Raw genomic sequence first — 19,108 nt, 5'->3', positions numbered from 1 at the left:
ACGCCCGAAGACAGCTGGGATAGGCTCCAGCACCCCCCGCGACCCTCGTGAGGAAAAAGCGGTAGAAAATGAATGAATGAATGTTGTCACAACACCCAAAATACAGAGTAGTAAGTAGTTTGTTTGGGTTAATGTGAGTAGCCACAATGCAGTAGTTAGTCCATTCTGGTCTCTCAATCGATCCGTCTGCCTTTGCAAAGCCAAAAGCCTCTCCAAGATGGTATCCTTGTTGTGATTCATAGTCACAGTCCGAGTGCTAACGATTTTACCAACCATATCAATCATGACAGACAGCTGTTGGTGGGTGTTGAACCACTGCTTCCGTCCAATTCTGTGATACACCAGGGCAGTGCATCATTCAAACAGCACCAGACCTGTTTATGTTTCCGAATAGGTAGACGTCTTCGATGACCTCCATGAAAAGGGGAATCGTCAGGCACGTGACCTTCCACTTCCCCTATGCAACGGTCCATCATTTACCCATCGTGACCGTTCCGTCAGGGCAGACGCGGGCTTCTCGTAAAGAAGATCTTTGTCAATTGCGTGGAGAGACCAGTCGATCAATTCTATGATTTTTTTAGATTTAAAGAGCATTGTAGAGAGAGGCTCTTAAAAGTATGAGACAGGACTAACAACACATAGAGGCAAAGCAGGAACGATACAGGAGAGGGGAAAGATCAAAAGACAATTTTTGCTGTTGTCTTTTTTTTAAATGTTCTAAATAATTCAACTTTTTCATGAATAATTAAATTTTTTCTCATAATATTACGACTATATTGCCATGATATTGTAATTTTCCAAAATGACTTTATTTTGTTTTCTTTCTCATAATATTACATAAAAATACATTTTTTTTTCATTTAATACTCCTCCAATGTTTTGCTACTATCACTACATTATTTTCTCGCATAAGAGTTTATTCTGGTAATTTTTTCTTGTAAGAATATAACTTAATAATGATCATCATTATTAATAATAACAATAATAATTTATTAATAATTCTTCCTCTTACTATTTAGACTTTATTCTTAGAAAATGACTGTGTTTTCCATTTCTGCTGTTTTTTTATTTCAACATTATTCTTGTAAATTTTCTTCCTGTAATTAATATTTTTGACATTATTGTTACATTCTAAAGTTTTCTGCAACCAAAAAGCCATTTTTTGTGTCAAAATAAAAAGCTAGAATGTTACAAGCTATAATATGAGCATGTTAGTTTTAGATCATAGTTAGCATGTCAGCTTTTCCCCTTCGATAACAGCTAGCATATTAGCCTTCTCAATCAGTGCATAGTTAGCTTGTTAGTTAGCGCTTCCTCTTTGAGCATATGTTAGCTTTTTCACTTAGTTCATGGTTGGTATGTTAGCTTTTTTACTGAGATCATAGTTAGCACATTAGCTTTTTCAATCAGAGTATAGTTAGCATTTTAGCATTGATTATACACAATAGCTTTTCCCAGCGTGTTAAATTTATCTTTTTATTTTGAGTTTGTAATAGTTGACATTGTGGCAGTCAGAGTTGCTATGATATACACCAACTGTTAGCGGCAACTAGTTTAAATGTTCTGGTGAAAAGTATGATGTGCTTGACCTTTGTATGACCCTGCATGCGCTCTCGTCTAAAGTGCGAATGATGTCTTATTAAAATGCAGCACAAGAGAGACGCGCTAAGTCCTCGGACTTTAGCGACTTACTTTGGGAGCGCTGGCGGGGCTCCATGGAAAGGTAAGGCGGTTCTCATGATTGAAGGCTTACTTTCTTACTTTCAGCTGTCACCTCCCGACCTTTAAGGCTAACGTTAGCACAGAGAAAGAAGAACTAAACCTGCCTTTTTTTTCCTGTTCTCACGCAGAATGATGGGAATGATGTCTTCCTTGACAGTGGAGGACATTAAGATGTAAACATTCTTTTATGTCTTCAACAGTTTAAGATGCTGTGACAACATTCCTAAATGTCTTTGTAGACAACGTGCATGCTCACTTTCGTCAAGTTTTATTCTCTTCAGAGCTACCTTTCCTGTCATAATTTCTTATTCAATTGTTCCTAATAAGTTTAGCATTTAAGTTTACTGTTTATGAGTCGAATAAACTAGCTTATTTACATCCTGTTTTTGGAAAATGATTCTATTAAACTCTTATTAGCCATTCTATTGAACATTTATACTAGCTACTGTTAGCAGGTATATTTGCTATTATATTAGCCACTCTGTTAGCTTGTCTATCACCTACATTCGCCGCTGTTCATATTCAAAACCCTACAATTTTCCTGAAAAACTATTGTATTTTTGTCTTCTTTCGTAATTTGTCTAATATTTTGTCCTATTTTAACCTTCTTGGGGAAGAAAATATGGTAATTTTATTTATTAGTTTAATTTTATTTCAACATGCATCAGGTTACAATAGAATGCATCACATAAACAATTCACAGTTTATGTGAATAAATCAGATTTTGAGAGCAGTTGAAAATTCAAGGGGATACCATAAGTATCTGTATTTCCATCTTTTAGCCCGTATTTTGCTTGTTTGTGCCAACACCCTCCAATTTTATTTTTTTCTCATCTGCTGACTACTTTATTACCCACTATGTCAATCTACTTTAGCTACTTCATTAGAAATTGGTAGCTACCGCCTTAGCTCCTCGTGTAGCCACTGTTAGGCACTGTTAGCTTCTCTATTATCGACTGCTAGCAACTCCATTAGCCTCTGTTAGCTCCTCTCTTAGCCACTTTGTGAGATACCGCCATAGCTCCTTTAATAGTCACTGTTTTAGCGACTCCATTAGCCACTGTTAGCACCTCTATTAGTTACTCTGTTATTAGAAATATAACTGCCAAAGTCGACTATAATTCATCACTTCTAGGAAGTAGAGCCACAAATACCTTAAAAAACATTTTTGGAAGGACAACAAAGACAAGAATGATGAATTATTCAGTCTTTCCTCCCCCATCGCTCTTTTGCTAACAAACTCAGCCAACTCCGCCTATTTGGCGTCCGTCGCAAAGAAACATGCCTCAACTTGTGCACCTTGGCGTCAGCGCACCGCTAATTGGCTGCTCAATCAACTTGAATAAGATTTTTAAATCAGTAAATTTTAGGTGTCAGATAATGCAAAAAAGTCAGTTAATAGATGAATCTTTATTTAATTTTTCAGTTTGTTTGTGAAAGAAGAAAATCTTAATTTATCGGTATATCGACTAGTCTTTATTTTTTTTTACTTTATAAAAATATGACTATCTCAGAAAATATAAAAAGTAATCCGGATCATCAACTAAGCTTCATATTTAAAATGAATTATATAGTATAGGATATAATAATATGATATATAACAGATATAACATAAATAGAAATAGAAGCAAAGGTCCTCTTCCTGGTTGTGTGGGCTCACCCAGGTCTCGTCTTATTCACGCCGGCTGTTTGATTTGCAGATCAAGCGGCTGTGATTAAGGAGATTCTGCAAGGAAGAAGGGATTTGCTGGATTAGCGGTGCAACGTAAACAGGTTGTGTATGCGACTGGCATGGCTCCGTCCATTCATGTTGTCCATTGGATTCAATGCTAACATCTGGACTAAACCTTTCTCAGCACCCGACTGCTGCGGTCCCGCCTTGCAGCCAACGTGAACAAAACAGGAAGTGCTGAGGAGCAACATGAAGTCAAAAGGAAGTACCTTGACGTCAGCTGAAGACGACAGGAAGTGCTTAGGAATGATGAAAAACCAGGTAAAAAGTGCTTAGGAACCACATTAATCAGGCAGGATGTACTTAGGAATAATGTGCTTAGGAGTAATTGAAGTAGAAAGGAAGCATACAGGAAGTGTGAACCACATATGTAAATCAGACAGGAAGTTATTTGGAGTAATGAGTCTTTTTATATAAACCAAAAAGATTTATTGTTGACTTCTGTTGGCTATTGCTAGCTATTGTTGTTTGTTATTTGTTGTGGGCTAATGCTGGTTATTGATGTTGGCTATTGCTAGCTATTGTTTGTTGTGAGCTAATGCTAGATATTTTTGTTTGTTGTGAGCTAATGCTGCCTATTGTTGTTGGCTATTGTTGTTTGTTGTGGGCTAATACTGCCTATTGTTGTTGGCTAGTGCTAGCTATTGTTGTTTGTTATTTGTTGTGGGCTAATGCTGGTTATTGATGTTGGATATTGCTAGCTATTGTTGTTTGTTATTTGTTGTGGGCTAATGCTGGATATTATTGTTGGCTATTGCTAGCTATTGTTTGTTGTGGGCTAATGCTAGCTATTTTTGTTGGCTATTGTTGTTTGTTGTGGGCTAATACTGCCTATTGTTGTTGGCTAGTGCTAACTATTGTTGTTTGTTATTTGTTGTGGGCTAATGCTGGTTATTGATGTTGGCTATTGCTAGCTATTGTTGTTTGTTATTTGTTGTGGGCTAATGCTGGATATTATTGTTGGCTATTGCTAGCTATTGTTTGTTGTGGGCTAATGCTAGCTATTTTTGTTTGTTGTGAGCTAATGCTGCCTATTGTTGTTGGCTATTGTTGTTTATTGTGGGCTAATGCTGCCTATTGTTGTTGGCTAGTGCTAGCTGCCGTTGTGTGCTAGGGAAGTATTGTGTCGTGGAGTTTAACTTCTTTTGTGCCTCGTGTCTGCGATCAAACATCTCTCCCGTTAAACTTTCATAAGCACTTTTGAGGATAATCGCGCTTTCCGTGTTTTTAGCATTAGCCTCCTCGTCGCTCGCCGACCACGCGTGTCTCGCATGTCTTCAACGTACCACTCATGAATGATTCACGAGTACACCATTTGAAGGCGTTTTGCAGATGGCGTCTGCGGTTCAGGTTTGTGCGGCACGCTGGCGTTCACGCAACCGAACACACGCACGCACTGAGCCAGCAGGGGCCTAATTTGCGGGTTAGCCTGGGATTTACATCTCGGAATGTGGCACCTTGGCAGGCAAAGTGTGAATGATACCCGCTTGCATTTGAAGAAATCATTAAGAATTAAGAGCGAGGAGTAAGCGATGACTGGAGCGGCACGGAAGCGGCTGCAGCGGCTGAAATAGTAATGCATTGTACCGTGTAGCTGTCAGCTCTCCTACGTGCCAGCCTTTGACTGGCAAACACTTGACATGGCAGCGGCATGTTCTGCTGCTGTTCACGCAAACATTAATGGTGGACTACATCCTCACACTGATTTCACATATGCTGCCTGCCCACACTCCGTGTCAGCACCCTCCTATTTCATCCCCCTTCTAGTCCAGCGCTGGCCTTCCTCTTCCACAGCAATTCTACTCAGACCTGGGCAACCAATTTTTAAAATTCTCACAAAATAAAGCTGAAAATGATTGTAATGGCTACCACCAGCCAGCAGGAGGAGCCAGTGACTGGTACTGCTCAATGTCGGGTACCAAGTGTGGAAAGAAGACAAGTTGAGAGTATTCTCGCCAAGATGGAGTCAAGAATGGACGCTAATTCATTTGTGACTGGGTGATGACAGCCCTGCAAGTTTGCGGACTTTTGGTCGAAAATTTTTTTTTTCCTTCTAAAAATACGCCTAAGTCTGTTATCATTTAGAAATATGTGAAAATACAGGTTTAAAACACATTTTAAAAAAGGAATACACAGCTGTAATTTAATGAGAATAATGTCAAAATACATTCTAAACAAAACAAAAGCAGAAAAAATTGGAATATCTATAGTCATTTTAAATAACACCCTCACTACTTGTTTGGGTCTTCCAGGTCTGTCTAGCATCTAGGTCAGACCTCAACATTCTTGTAAAATGTAACAGTATTTATTTATTTTCTCATAACATAACATATTTTTGCAAAAATTACAACTTTATTGTGTTTTGTATGTTTCTCATGATATTATGACTTTAAAAAAACATATTTTTTCTTTTATGTTTCAACATTGTGGTTCTCAAAATATCACACTCTAAAATTGTGACTTTTGCGCAGAAGATTACAACTTTTTCCTCTTAATATTTTGACTTCATTCTTGTAAAATGACTATTATGACATTTTTGCAGTTTGTTTTTTGTTGTTTTCTTGTTAAATTATAGTATTAAAATGTGCTGCGGGCCAATTAACAGCCATTTTCCAAAAAACAACCCCTTCAGTAGAAGCTATTGTAGACGATTTTGGCAGATCTTTTAAGTCACACAGCATATTGTGTTCTATGGCTATATAAACATGGAACCTACCAAAAGAAAGATTAGACTCCTGTCTTTCATCAGAAAAAAAAAGTTTGTTTCTTCCTTTTTCCGTTCTTTAGTAATCAGCAGTGGAACATAGGTAAGTTTCCGAAAAAAGCAGTTCCTCACTAAATGAGGGAGAAAGCCAACTTTTTGTGAAAATATACATTTCAAGCACATCTTTTACTTATATATTTTTAGTTTTTGTGACAGCTGCCTTTATGCAAGGGCTTCCTTTTCCTGTCATGTGGCTTTCTCCTTCCTCTAATGATAGATCTCTGCCACCTGGTGGCTATTTTTATTATTTTTTTAAATTGCTCTCAAGGCTCAACCATTTGTGAGGAGTTGCATCAGCACCTCATTTCGCCTCTCACGCTAAAACAACCGTATATAATACATAGAACTACTTCTTTGGAATTGAATGAGTTAAAAAATAGCCGCAGTCCGCAAATGGTCCCAAGGCTGCACTTTGGGTACTCAATTAGCTTCAGATGAATCAACTAAGAAAATATGTGTGGGGACACAAATGCTGAATGTTGAATACACCGTTTGAGATCCGCCGCTTTTAAGTCTTTTTCCATCTTTGTCTGAGTTGACAAGCCGATAATTAATCTGAACGATCATGTGATCGCCGTGGTAAATGATCAGACTAGTCAGCCCAGGTTGGACTCCAGCGATACGAGAGCGGCGCCCTGAGCTAAACATCATCTAATGGAAGCGACAGTGACAAAGACGATGAGTTTAAAATCCTGGACGACTCCCCCGATGCCTTCTCGTCGCACTCCCCAAAGTGCTGCAATTTGACGTCAGGAGCAAAGAAAGAGGAACGCTCCTATGGCAACGGAAAAAAGACTTAAATGAAGACAAACAAGCGGCCTCTGAACCTCCACCTACGCTCTCGCACGCGCACATCCATCAACATGCTAACTTTGTAGCGCCGCTGATTGCCAAAGGCTCCTCGCGTGAACCGCTTAAATAGGTCACGCCTGGGAATAATTGTATTAAGCGCCGTAAATAGAAATAAACAGGAAACGCAGGGAACAACAATGGAGTCTTTTTAGAGGCCTTCTCTAAAAAAACAAAACAAAAAAATGGCAGGGAAAGTCTGGAGGGAAGTACTTGTCTCTTTTTTTCCCCTCTGTCTGAAAAAAAAAGGAACAAAAAAAGCCAATTATGAGCAGAAAGACGAGACTTTGGATGAGGAGTTGAAACCTGATAACATTCTTTGGGTGAAATGAACTTAAAGGATATGAGCTTGTGTGTGAATAAGAACGATAACGCCGCGACTTAACGGCCATCGCTGACCTTTTTGTGCGGAACGCCTTCGCAGATGATTAGAGCTCTTTTTCCGGCGAGTGCCACGTACTGAAAAATGAAAGGATGTATTTTTGCCACTTTGATATTTTGTAAAGCAACACATTATACATTATATATTTCAAGAAAAAACTACATCTTAGCTTTGTTATTGCTGAAAAAGCACATTATTACTATCAACTTCACTTTTTGCCTTTTTTGCCCATTTTTGTCAGTTTTTTTCCGAATATTGCAACATTCTTCGTAAATAATCTTACGAATTTCCTGCTGTTCATATTATGACTTTATTACCCTAATATTATAACTTTTTTCCCAACCTAATTTGTTGAAAAATGAAAACTTTATTTTGTTTTCTTTCTTTATTAATTCAACTCTGTCCTATTATATTTATTCTCGTAAAATTGCAACTTTTGCAAGCACGGGAAGAACATGCAAACTCCACACAGAGATGGTGAAGGGTGGAATTGAACTCGGGTCTTCTAGCTGTGAGGCCTCCGTGCTAGCCACTCGGCGTGCTATGCTGCCCTGTGACTTTATTGGAATCAAAAAATTTTTTTTAAACATTTCTGCTGTTGGATTATTTAATTTTTCCAACTTTATTGTAAATGTTCTTGTAATTATGACTTTATTCCAGTCATATTTTGACTTTAGTCTTCATTCCACCCTTGACCATCTCTGTGTGGAGTTTGCATGTTCTCCCTGTGCATGCGTGGGTTTTCTCCGGGTACTCCGGTTTCCTCCACATTCTAAAAACATGCTAGGTTAATTGGCGACTCCAAATTGTCCATAGGTATGAATGTGAGTGTGAATGGTTGTTTGTCTATATGTGCCCTGTGATTGCCTGGCGACCAATCCAGGGTGTGTACCCCGCCTCTCGCCCGAAGACAGCTGGGATAGGCTCCAGCACCCCCGTGACCCTCATGAGGAAAAGCAGTAGAAAATGAATGAATGAATGAATTATTTTATTTCACGTTTCAATTTCAATTTCCCTGTGCGTGTTTTCTCCGGGTTCTCCAGTTTCCATAGGTATGAATGTGAGTGTGAATGGTTGTTTGTCTATATGTGCCCTGTGATTGGCTGGCCACCAGTCCAGGGTGTACTCCACCTCTCACCAAAAGACAGCTGGGATAGGCTCCAGCATTCGACCCTAGTGAGGTTAAGCGTCAGTAAACCTTGTAAACAATGGAGCAAGCGGCAAGCTACAAATGTAACAAGATAAATATCCATAGCTGCACACTTGCTTAAGGGGTGGGCATGGCACAAAAACAATAAGAAAGTAATAAATAAATAAAGCACTATTAAACAGTAAAAAGGCAGCAAAAGATACAGAGCTTCCGTAACTACCTTGCAATCGGGCAGTACCATCTTGAAAAATGAGACCTCCACATCAAAACCAGTCTTTATCGATATGAACAATTTGCTTGTTTTTTATATAATGCCTAAAAAAAATATTGCCATTTTTAAAATGTTGATATATCGCCCATCCCGAGCTGCAGGCCACCCCAGATTAGAGTCAACAAGTCTCCTTGCATCCCAACGACAACAGGAAGTCCCATCCTTCACCCCATGTTCTTTCCCTCCCAAGCAGATCTTTACTTGGACTCCTGTTACTCGACAGCGCTTCGTCAAGTGGACCGGCTCGCCTCCGCTCCCCGGCTGGCGAGAGCAAGCGAGTGCAGTGTTCTTTAAGCGCTCGAGCAGATGGCTGGCGAGGAAGTCTGGAGGTAAAAATAAAAATGTGCGTGCAGCTTGGGAGCTTTGAATGCTGTGGCTTTGACATCCCTTATCTCCTCCATAATCGTGGGCCGGGGGCCGGATGCTTTGGGAAGCGTGTGTGCACACCCAACCAAAAAAAAACCACAAGAAAACATGCTAATGTAGGATTTCATCTAAATCACTTAGGCTGTGTATCATCCTAAAACTTCATAAAAGGTCAAACACCTCTATTCGTTTAACTGTGGGCTAGAAAAGCACATAATCACCGGGTCTCTAATAGCCCCTGCATCATAAAACATTAGCACAACCAGCTGCGGCTGTAGGCAACCTTCTGATATAGTTTTTATGAAAAAAGTGGTGAGCGTCCAGCTGATTTCATAAAAACAACCTACAATAATGTACTGTATTATTATTACTACAGTAATGCCTCGTCTATGGCGGTCAGTTGGTTTCAGAAGCAACAGTGTAAAGTAGGATTCTTGGGTAGTTTACAACCTTCAAAATACACTTTTGAACATTATTAGAGCCCTCTAGATGTGAAATAACACCCCTATAATCACTGTTACACTCCTATGACCCAATATAGTACACATAATAGGAGTAAATAAGACATAAATAAGACTCATGCTCATGTGTTGTTGTAAATGTGTTCCCTTTTTGGAATCGGGGGTTCAGGGTTGAGTTTTTGCTTTGCGTGGGTTATGGCCGCAACAGTAGCTGATCAAGTCTGGTGCTTGTGTGTCTCATCCAATAAATATGCATAATTCTTTACGAGTAATAGGCAATTTTTAACCACAAAACTGCATCATTTATGAATATATTTTTATGGGGCAATGGAGCTTCAGTTTGTGTAGGGGCGTTACAGGGGTTTTTGAGCTAGGGTCTTGAACTTTTGATCATCCCATTTCACTTTCATTTTGCATTTTGAAGCTTTACATAAATAAACCTCCAGTGCCAAAACCTCCATAAGATCCAATAGTGCAAAATGTACATTCTTGCAATTTTTCAAGTGGTCTTTATTATTATTTGAATAAACATACAATAAAGTAGAACTAGTGGCCCTTCATGGGCATTGCTGGAATAGATATTCTTTAGTTAGCATCTTCTTGGTAAAAGGAGATCAGGAGATCGGGTAGATCTGGATTCGAGTGTGAGTTTTCTCCGGGTAGTCCGGTTTCATCCATCCCACACGTGAGTGTGATTGGTTGGTGACCGGTCCAGAGTGTACCCCGCCTGTCGCCCCAAGTCAGCTGGGATAGGCGCCAGCATACCCGCAACCCTTGTGAGGATAAGCGGTATTAGGATGGATGGATGATCGCAAGGTTTGGTTTGAAAAGTTCAGAGGCAAACCCCTTAAACTTAACATTTTTAAAAAATATATTTTTATTTTTTTTCCCCCCCTCGTTGTACCACTTTTGGGGGAGTTTCTGCAAGTCTGCTGAGGTAACCCCAGCACGGCACTCCACTCCACCACATGAGAGTGTTGTGGTTTGCTATCATATGATCTCTCCTTTTTCGACAGTAACACTGAGCCCAATTGAAAAAGTGGGTCAGCGGCGCTATTCTTAGTAGCCGTGGAGCATCCCTCTCTCGCAAACAAGATACGCTGCGCCAGCCGCACTGAATAAACACTCAGGTGGAAATGAAGGTGCATTTTTGTTTTTATCTGCATGCTAACTTCCTGCCAGTGTTGAGAGGGTGCACTGATAAACTGGGGGTCTTTATAACATTTCTGTTCTAAATTTCAGTGGTCTGCCTGTGGCTCATACCTCATCTTCCACCGTTTTTCCCTCCTCTCCGATTAGTTTCCCGCGTTGAAAAGGGAGTGCTCTCTGCTTGGAAGTGACACTGTGGGCGGTGATGCGATGGAGGCACATCAGAGGCACATTCACCTTACCCTGCTTGCAAACAGAAAAGTTTTGTCAGGCACAAAAAGCATATGCCGGAAAACGCAAACATGAAAAAACAAAGCGAAGAGGAAAATGGACAGTGGAAATTAGGCAGGCCTTAATGACGGTGGGGAAGCGGTGAATTAGTGCTCGCAATCAGGCTTGATAAATCACACGAGGCTGCGCACTCAGCGGGCCGAAGAGTGCCAGTGGAGCGAAAGGGATTTCGCGGCGGAGCAGAAAATGCACTGTAGTCCTGAAGGCATTGCATGACAAAGCTGTCAAGTCGCACTCAGAGGCGGAGCTTGTCGTTTGAACGCTCCTTTCACCTGGAGAGCATCCGGCTTCAATGGTGTTGATGACTGCGATAGTGGTTCAAGTCCATGACCCTCTGTTCTTCTGTGAGTGTTTACTCAGCTGCTATAACGGCATGGTTGTTTGTGCCAAAATGTCTGTTACTGCAACTACTGTAACTTCCTTTGGCCCCGTGGCGGGTTATTTAGCAAATTTACACTCCTATTATCCAATTTCGTTGAAAAAATAAGGCATAAAAGGGACTCACACAGGCTACATGGCCCGGGGAGTGGTTAGCAGGCAAGCTACACAGCTAGGAGACTCGAGTTCGATTCCATCCGCGGCCATGTCTGTGTGGGGTTTGCATGCGGTTTCCTCCCACATTCCAAAAACATGCTAGGTTAATTGGCGACTCCAAATTGTCCATAGGTATGAATGTGAGTGTGAATGGTTGTTTGTTTATATGTGCCCTGTGATTGGCTGGCCACCAGTCCAGGGTGTACCCTGCCTCTGGCCCAAAGACAGCTGGGATAGGCTCCAGCACCCCCACGACCCTCGTGAGGAAAAAGCGGTAGAAAATGAATGAAACATTATTCCATCACATCTAGTAAAGTAAAGTAAATGCAGTGTAAAGTACTTTGGAATGCCTTATATTAGTATTTTGGTTCATTTTTATATTTTCATGCTTGAGAATGCTTCATTTAGGCAACAAATACGTAACATTTGCTTCAATGTGCATATATTTGGGGTAATAATAATAGGCTGTATTCAACCAAACAAACAGCATGATTTATTCATTAATATATTTTTGGAAAACCGTGATAGTGTGAAGCCTGAAAAATACACACAAATGAATCCTCCCCCTCAACCCCCAGTCCATGTGGCACCCCTGAGAGAACGCCGCCTTGGGCAATTGCCACTGCATATGCCTCGTTGTGCCCTCAACTCAACAGTGACATTCTTTTTTCGGGGGGGGTTCTTTGCTTTGTTGAAGCTGAGACGTGGCTGTCAATGAGAGAGTCCAGATTACCAGGAATTTTCTATGAATATTTGTCACCTGGAGTCATATCAGGAATACAGATGTATTTTGCCAGTTGGGCATACATAGACTACATACTGTGTTTGGTGTTTCACTGCTGTTGACGTGTTCAGGTGAGAATAAAGTTAGAAAAGAGCGTCAGACTCTGTGAGGACGCTACTGTGTCCCTGTCTGCTGCCACTTGGTAATTACGCTCTTATATTTATAATTATGCCCTTATATGCTAAACAGATTTGCTCTACCTGGGAAAAATGTACACTACACCTTTCCTGTTATCTAAAGTATTATTTTGCTTTATTATATGTATTATTTGGCTTCATTTGGTGTTTTGTTGTTAAGTAAATTTGGAACGGCTGGCCCGGAGCAGGAGGGGATAGAAAAGAAGAAAAATGAAAAACAGACAGGAGTGTGGGGACAATACAAACAATTGCAAAGACAATAACAGAACAACAGAAACAAACAGGACTACATGAGCAAATGTCTATGATGCTATAAAGGATCATAATGGAAAGAACAAAATATTAAACAAAAATCAACATTTTTTAAATCCAGCCCATGAAGAAATGCGAGACATTTTTTTAATATAAAGAATCGCCTACATCTAGTCTTTGTGTTATTAGTGACAAAGCACATTATTATTATTATGAATTAACCTTTTCTCCTTATGACACGCGTCTTTGCTTGTTTTTCCAGTTTTACAGTTTTTATTATGTACAAATATTTAGTTTGCTTAATATTATGTCTTTATGCACATAATATTTTGACCTTAATATTGTCATATTCTAACTTTTACCCAACCAAAATATTCTGAAACTGCATTTATTCTCTGTCATTACATTTTTAGTCTTTTTATTCGCCTAATATTTTGTTGTTATTCATGCTCTGTTTTCCATTTTTGCTGTTTAATTGTATTTTAGAATGTGCCTTAAAGCAATTTTTCTCCTGATTAATTTTATGTTTTCGAATGTGCTACGGGCCATTAAAAACAACAGCCGTGGGCTGCAAATGGTCCCGGGTCACAGTTTAGACACCCCTGCCCTACAAGCATATGCAAGGGAAGTACAGAGGTATGGTCGTCGATACTAAATGTTCATCGTCTTCGCTGTTGTGTTGAAAGTAAAATTTCGGAAAGGCACACATTAGACACTGCCGTGTTTACTCTCCAGCATCCTGTGTCGCCATGGTTACACGGCCGCTACCACAGCAGGAAGCAGACGTCACACAATTGAAAGTTGTTGCAGCCTTACGCATAGAGGCAGAATGGATGCTCTGATTTGCACGGCCTAAAAAGTAAGCAAAGCCAATGAATGAAAGGTACTAAGCAACAGGTGTCCAAAGTCTGACCTGGGGACCATTGTAGAAATAGAATTTAACAAGAAAATAAAAACAACAAATATATATATATTTTTCAAGAATAAAGTCATAAAATTATGAGAAACAAACAAAACAACAAAATAGTTTTTTTTGTAAAATTAGGTTGCAGAAAAAGTTGTAATGTTAGAATATAGTCAAAATATTATGGAAATATTAAACAAAAAATATTAAGATACAAAATAAAGAAATGTGATCAGAATGTTAGCAAAGAAAGTTAGCATATCTATACAAAATATCAAAGTTGTGATACTTTTTATTCCCATCTGCTGCCTGCCTTTATTTTTCATATGTTTTTTTTAAAGGGGAACTGCACTTTTTTAGAATTCCATCACTTCCAATCCTTATGTGAAACATGAACACATGTTTCATTCCCTTTTCTGTGCATTACAACACGAGAAAACTAGTTAATATGAGCTAGCTTACAATGCTATCATTGGGAAACACTTATTTTGACACAGTGCACACTTTTGCGAAGAGGATTAAGTTCTCACACAGCCAGGCCAGAGGATGAGACGTGTTTTGAAGAGTTTTGCTGTTCCAGTACCACAGCTAAGACCCGGAGAAAACCCATGCATGCACGGGAAGAACACACAGAGATGGCTGAGGGTGGAATCGAACTCGAGCCTCCTAGCTGTGTGGCCTGCATGCTAACCACTTTTTTTCACCGTGCAGCCAGTTTTATTATACATTTGAAGGGAAAAAAAAGTAGTATTCTAATGATAATATTTTACTTTTGTGATTTTAGTAGCGGGCGGCACGGCGGATGAGTGGTTAGCGCGCAGACCTCACAGCTAGGAGACCAGGGTTCAATTCCACCCTCGGCCATCTCTGTGTGGAGTTTGCATGTTCTCCCCGTGCATGTGTGGGTTTTCTCCGGGTACTCCGGTTTTCACATTCCAAAAACATGCTAGGTTAATTAGTGACTCCAAATTGTCCATAGGTATGAATGTGAGTGTGAATGGTTGTTTGTCTATATGTGCCTTGTGATTGGCTGGCGACCAGTCTAGGGTGTAACCCGCCTCTCGCCCAAAGACAGCTGGGATAGGCTCCAGCACCCCCGCGACCCTTGTGAGGAAAAAGCGGTAGAAAATGAATGAATGAATGATTTTAGTAGCATAGAGATGAAACATTTTTGAAAATCGTACTAATATGAGAAAATAAACAAAATAAAGTTGTAATTTTGGAAATTAAGTACAATATTATGGCAAAGAGCAAAGAGGGAAAAGAGCAAAGCGCAAAATGTATATAAATAATGGAAAAGTTTGGACACTGTGATAAAACAATGACAGGTAGCCAGCCCGGGACATTGTTTTCTAATAATACCAATGATCTGGATTGGTGAGATCTTCCAGCTTGTAATGTTCCACATGTGTAAAGACTGGAATAACACTGCCACTCAGTGGTGGGACCATCTCTCTCTCTCCCTCTCTCTCTCTGCTTTTGCACCACAGCTGAACTCGACAGGATCACTGGAGCTTTCACGCCGCGGGGAAAACAAGTTTGCACGCTCCGATGTGGGGCGCAGGGAAAGAAACGTTGGGGGCAAAGGCTGGTCTGAAATGCAAGCTACACCATCAACACCCTAACCCACCCCAACCCACCCCTCCTCCCATCTGCTGTGATGATTTAAGCAATGCATTATTACTCGGCTAATGTCTTTTACTTTTGAAAGCTTAAGCTGCCAGCTTTCAGCCTCAGGGACATCATCAACATTTCAGAAGTGCTCTGATTTGATTTCTTATTGTCTGTGATGTGACGCACGCTTTCTTCAAGCACGTCGAAGCTGACTGAAAGTACACTAAAACCACAACCAGGTCCCTTTATAATGCCTTTTATAGGGCAAGCTAGGAACCTTATGAGGTAACATGTCCGCCGTGTGATGTATCAAAACAAACGGCTAAGAATGAGGGAAAAGTTAAATATATTAACGAAAGCTTCCACATTCGTTTCTTTTTACACTTGTATGACCATCAGGAACTTTAATTACACCTACAAGTTGGTAAAGGTAAGAAATATACCTTATGTATCTCCAACTCATACACGTCTGGTCTGTTCATCCTGGGAACCACACTTCCTCATTCTCATTACAAGAACGCGAGATGCAGTCAGGGACACTCGGAGCATCACATAAACGCTTTTATAAGGCGCGCGCATGTGTGTAAATAAACAGGAAACTAAAGAAAAACAAATGGATATTCTTATCAATCATTTTGTAACTTTTAATTCGGACGTATAATAGAGTATGCTACAAAATACACAGTAAACAATTCAACTTACCTCAAATTACGTGATGTCTTTGAGCACAGCCCCTCATTGCTCAACAACACGTTTAAAGTGTGGGTCCAACGTTATTAAACAGACTTGGGGTTTTTTTGTTGGTATCTTTTAGCTTGATTGACATATTCAGTTCATTTGGAGCTGTTTATACATAGAAATATATATCATCCTGTCCTGTCATTTATCTTTCTCTTTATTAAATACATGTAATGGTAATGGTTTTATTTCATTTGAACATACATCAGATTACAATTGAGTGCATCACATAATCACAGTTCACAGTTCCACATGTCCAAAAGGAGTAGGAAGAAGCAAAGCTTATTAAATCCTACCCCTCCATCTGGTACTTTTACAATCAGTAACTGTTACATTTGTTCACTTCCTGCTTTCCATAATACAGTTTAAGGTTGTTGTTTTTTTTATTAATGCACCTCGTACTTATGACCATACAATGACATAATGGGTACCATAGTAAGTGTCAATATAGTGATATACGTATATAGCACATCATGACTGGTTCAAGACTCTTCATCCTCGCATTTAGCAAACATCAACTGCTTGTATTGTTTCTTGAATTGGCTCATCGTTGTGCATTGTTTGAGGTCCTTACTCAATCCATTCCATAGTTTGATTCCACATACTGAAATGCGATGGCTTTTTAACGTAGTCCTAGCATATAAGTGTTTCAAATGTAGTTCTTCCCTGAGATCATATTTCTATTCTCTTGTAGAGAAGTATTGGATGACATTTTTAGGTAATTGGTTGTTTTTAGCCTTATGCATTATTTTAGCAGTTTGGAAATTAACTATATCAACAAGTTGAAGTATTTGTGATTTTAGAAATAAAGAGTTAGTATGTTCTCTGTAGGCGGCATTATGAATTATCCTTACTGACCTTTTTTGCAGCACATTTAGCGAGTGAAGATTGCTTTTATAGTTATTAGCCCATATTTCCACACAATAAGTAAGATATGGTAGAACCAGAGAGCAATAAATAGTGTGGAGTGATTTCTGATTGAGAACAAATTTTGCTTTGTTCAATATTGAAATATTTCTGGCCACCTTATGTTGTATATTTGTAATATGAGGTTTCCAGCTCATATTTTCATCTATTGTGATCCCCAGAAATTTCCTTCACCCTTTCAATGTCTACACCGTCTATTTGTATTTGCTGGTGTGTGTCCTTTCTGCTGTTACCAAACAGCATGATTTTAGTTTTACTTAGGTTCAAGGACAATCTATTATCATCAAGCCATCTTTTTAGTGTGAGCATTTCTTCTCTGACCTTTCTAATGATTTCGTCTGTACTCCCTCCAGAACAAAAAGCAGTGGTATCATCCGCAAATAATACCAGCTTTAAGTGTTAACATCATTATTTTTTTCAAAAAATAATGTCTTGTTTCTTTAATATTTGGGATTTTTGCTACAAAATTATGTTATTTTTCCTCATAATATGTATTACAAATTGCAAATATTACAACATTATTCTGTTTGTCTATATGTGCCCTGTGATTGGCTGTCCAGGGTGTACCCCGCTTCTGGCCCAAAGACAGCTGGGATAGGCTCCAGCACCACCGCGACCCTCGTGAGGATAAGATGTAGAAAATGAATGAATGAATGAACAACATTATTTTTGTAAACTATGGCTTTTCTTGTTAAATTACAACTTTTTTGTCTTAATATTTTGACTTTGTCTTGTAAAATTACTGCAGATTTTTCCTTTTTTTAGGGTTTTCTTCTTCAGAAAAAACAGTCACAGACCAGAAATGGCCCCTGTGCTCCTTAACTGAGTCTAAAATATGATGTTGAGTATATGAATACATATAAAAAGGAGGGAAAAACAGGAAAATGGCTCTACTATCACTCATTTCATTGTGTGTCAGGATAAAGTGACAAATCAATGTGTAAGTGATGCTTTGGTTTCGTTTATGTCGACAACCACTTATGTCGATATCAGTCAACCAGTCCAAAGCTCAGCAGAGCGCTGAAAGGTTTGTGCTTTCTCCAGCTCAGCAGGCTTGTGATGAGTTCATGAACCCCCACCCGCGGGTCTAAACGTTATTCATCAGCATGGGGGGGGGGCATGAAGAGCTGCCACGTCTGCCTCCACCCGACCTAGCCGCTGCACGCATGCGACATATCACCACTGTGTAACCGAGCGGGGTCAAAGAGGGCCGAGCAACATCTGCCTATCTGGTCCATTAGTAAAGGCCTGTGCTGCCATGCGTTGTAAAGATACGCAAACATGCCCTGCGACATCACTGAATTATTTCCACCGCCAACAACAATGGCCTCTGAAAGTCAGCTGATGTCACGGAGGACCCGCTGGCTCGCCACTCTTTAAGTGTGCGACACAAGCGCACACACGGTCCAAGCCCAGTGTCTTACACACGGCAGTGTATGAACCACCATCAAGACGTAATAGAATTTAGTAAATAAAAGTACATTTATACTATATACTACACTTATTTATATACTATATGCTATACATTTATACTATACGAGGTGAGGTACTGCAAAGCTGGATGGCGTATGGCATGAATGAGGTCCTGTAGCGTTCACTGTGTGAGCAGAACTGAAGGAGTCTGTTGGACAATGAGTTCTGCTGCCCCTCTATGGGCGGATGGAGTGGGTGGGTGGGTTTTTTTAGGAAGGGGCGGAGTCACAAAGACCTCCAACTGTTTGGCTATACCAGGGGTCGGCAACCTTTATTATCAAAAGAGCCATTTTACCCACACGCTTACTAAAGGAAAACAGATAGGAGCCGCAAAACATAATTTAAAAACAATATCTTATAAACTTTTGAAAGTTTGAATCAGTTTTAACGCCAAATTTTTACACCAAATTGTTGCTTCTCGTCACATGTGAGCTCTTTGAGCTCATCCAATCACGAGTCAGAACTCATTCACTTCAATTCATTCAGGGTCTCACAGAAAGTCAGATTAAAAAAAAAACTCATAAAAAAAGCATATTTTTTCCCATTGGGGTATTTAAAAAAAATACTTGAGCCTTGTGAAGGGAGCCACAACAAAGTGGCTGAAGAGC

General features: G+C 39.7%; 2 long non-coding RNA genes across 2 annotated transcripts; one reads left to right on the top strand and one right to left on the bottom strand.

The window, feature by feature from the left end:
* Positions 1–1,233: 1,233 nt before the first annotated feature.
* On the top strand, positions 1,234–5,891 carry LOC131129373 (uncharacterized). Its single transcript, XR_009129832.1, has 5 exons — positions 1,234–1,723; positions 1,851–1,895; positions 3,423–3,495; positions 3,579–3,715; positions 5,222–5,891. It is a non-coding gene; the product is annotated as an uncharacterized LOC131129373 (long non-coding RNA).
* Positions 2,113–15,898, bottom strand: LOC131129372 (uncharacterized). The gene is made up of 3 exons (XR_009129831.1): positions 15,806–15,898; positions 10,961–11,089; positions 2,113–3,448 (listed from the first exon to the last, which is right to left on the bottom strand). It is a non-coding gene; the product is annotated as an uncharacterized LOC131129372 (long non-coding RNA).
* Positions 15,899–19,108: the final 3,210 nt, after the last annotated feature.

The sequence above is a fragment of the Doryrhamphus excisus genome, chromosome 5, assembly GCF_030265055.1.
Source record: "Doryrhamphus excisus isolate RoL2022-K1 chromosome 5, RoL_Dexc_1.0, whole genome shotgun sequence".
Lineage (NCBI taxonomy): Eukaryota > Metazoa > Chordata > Actinopteri > Syngnathiformes > Syngnathidae > Doryrhamphus > Doryrhamphus excisus.
This window is presented reverse-complemented; position numbering and strand designations above follow the sequence as displayed.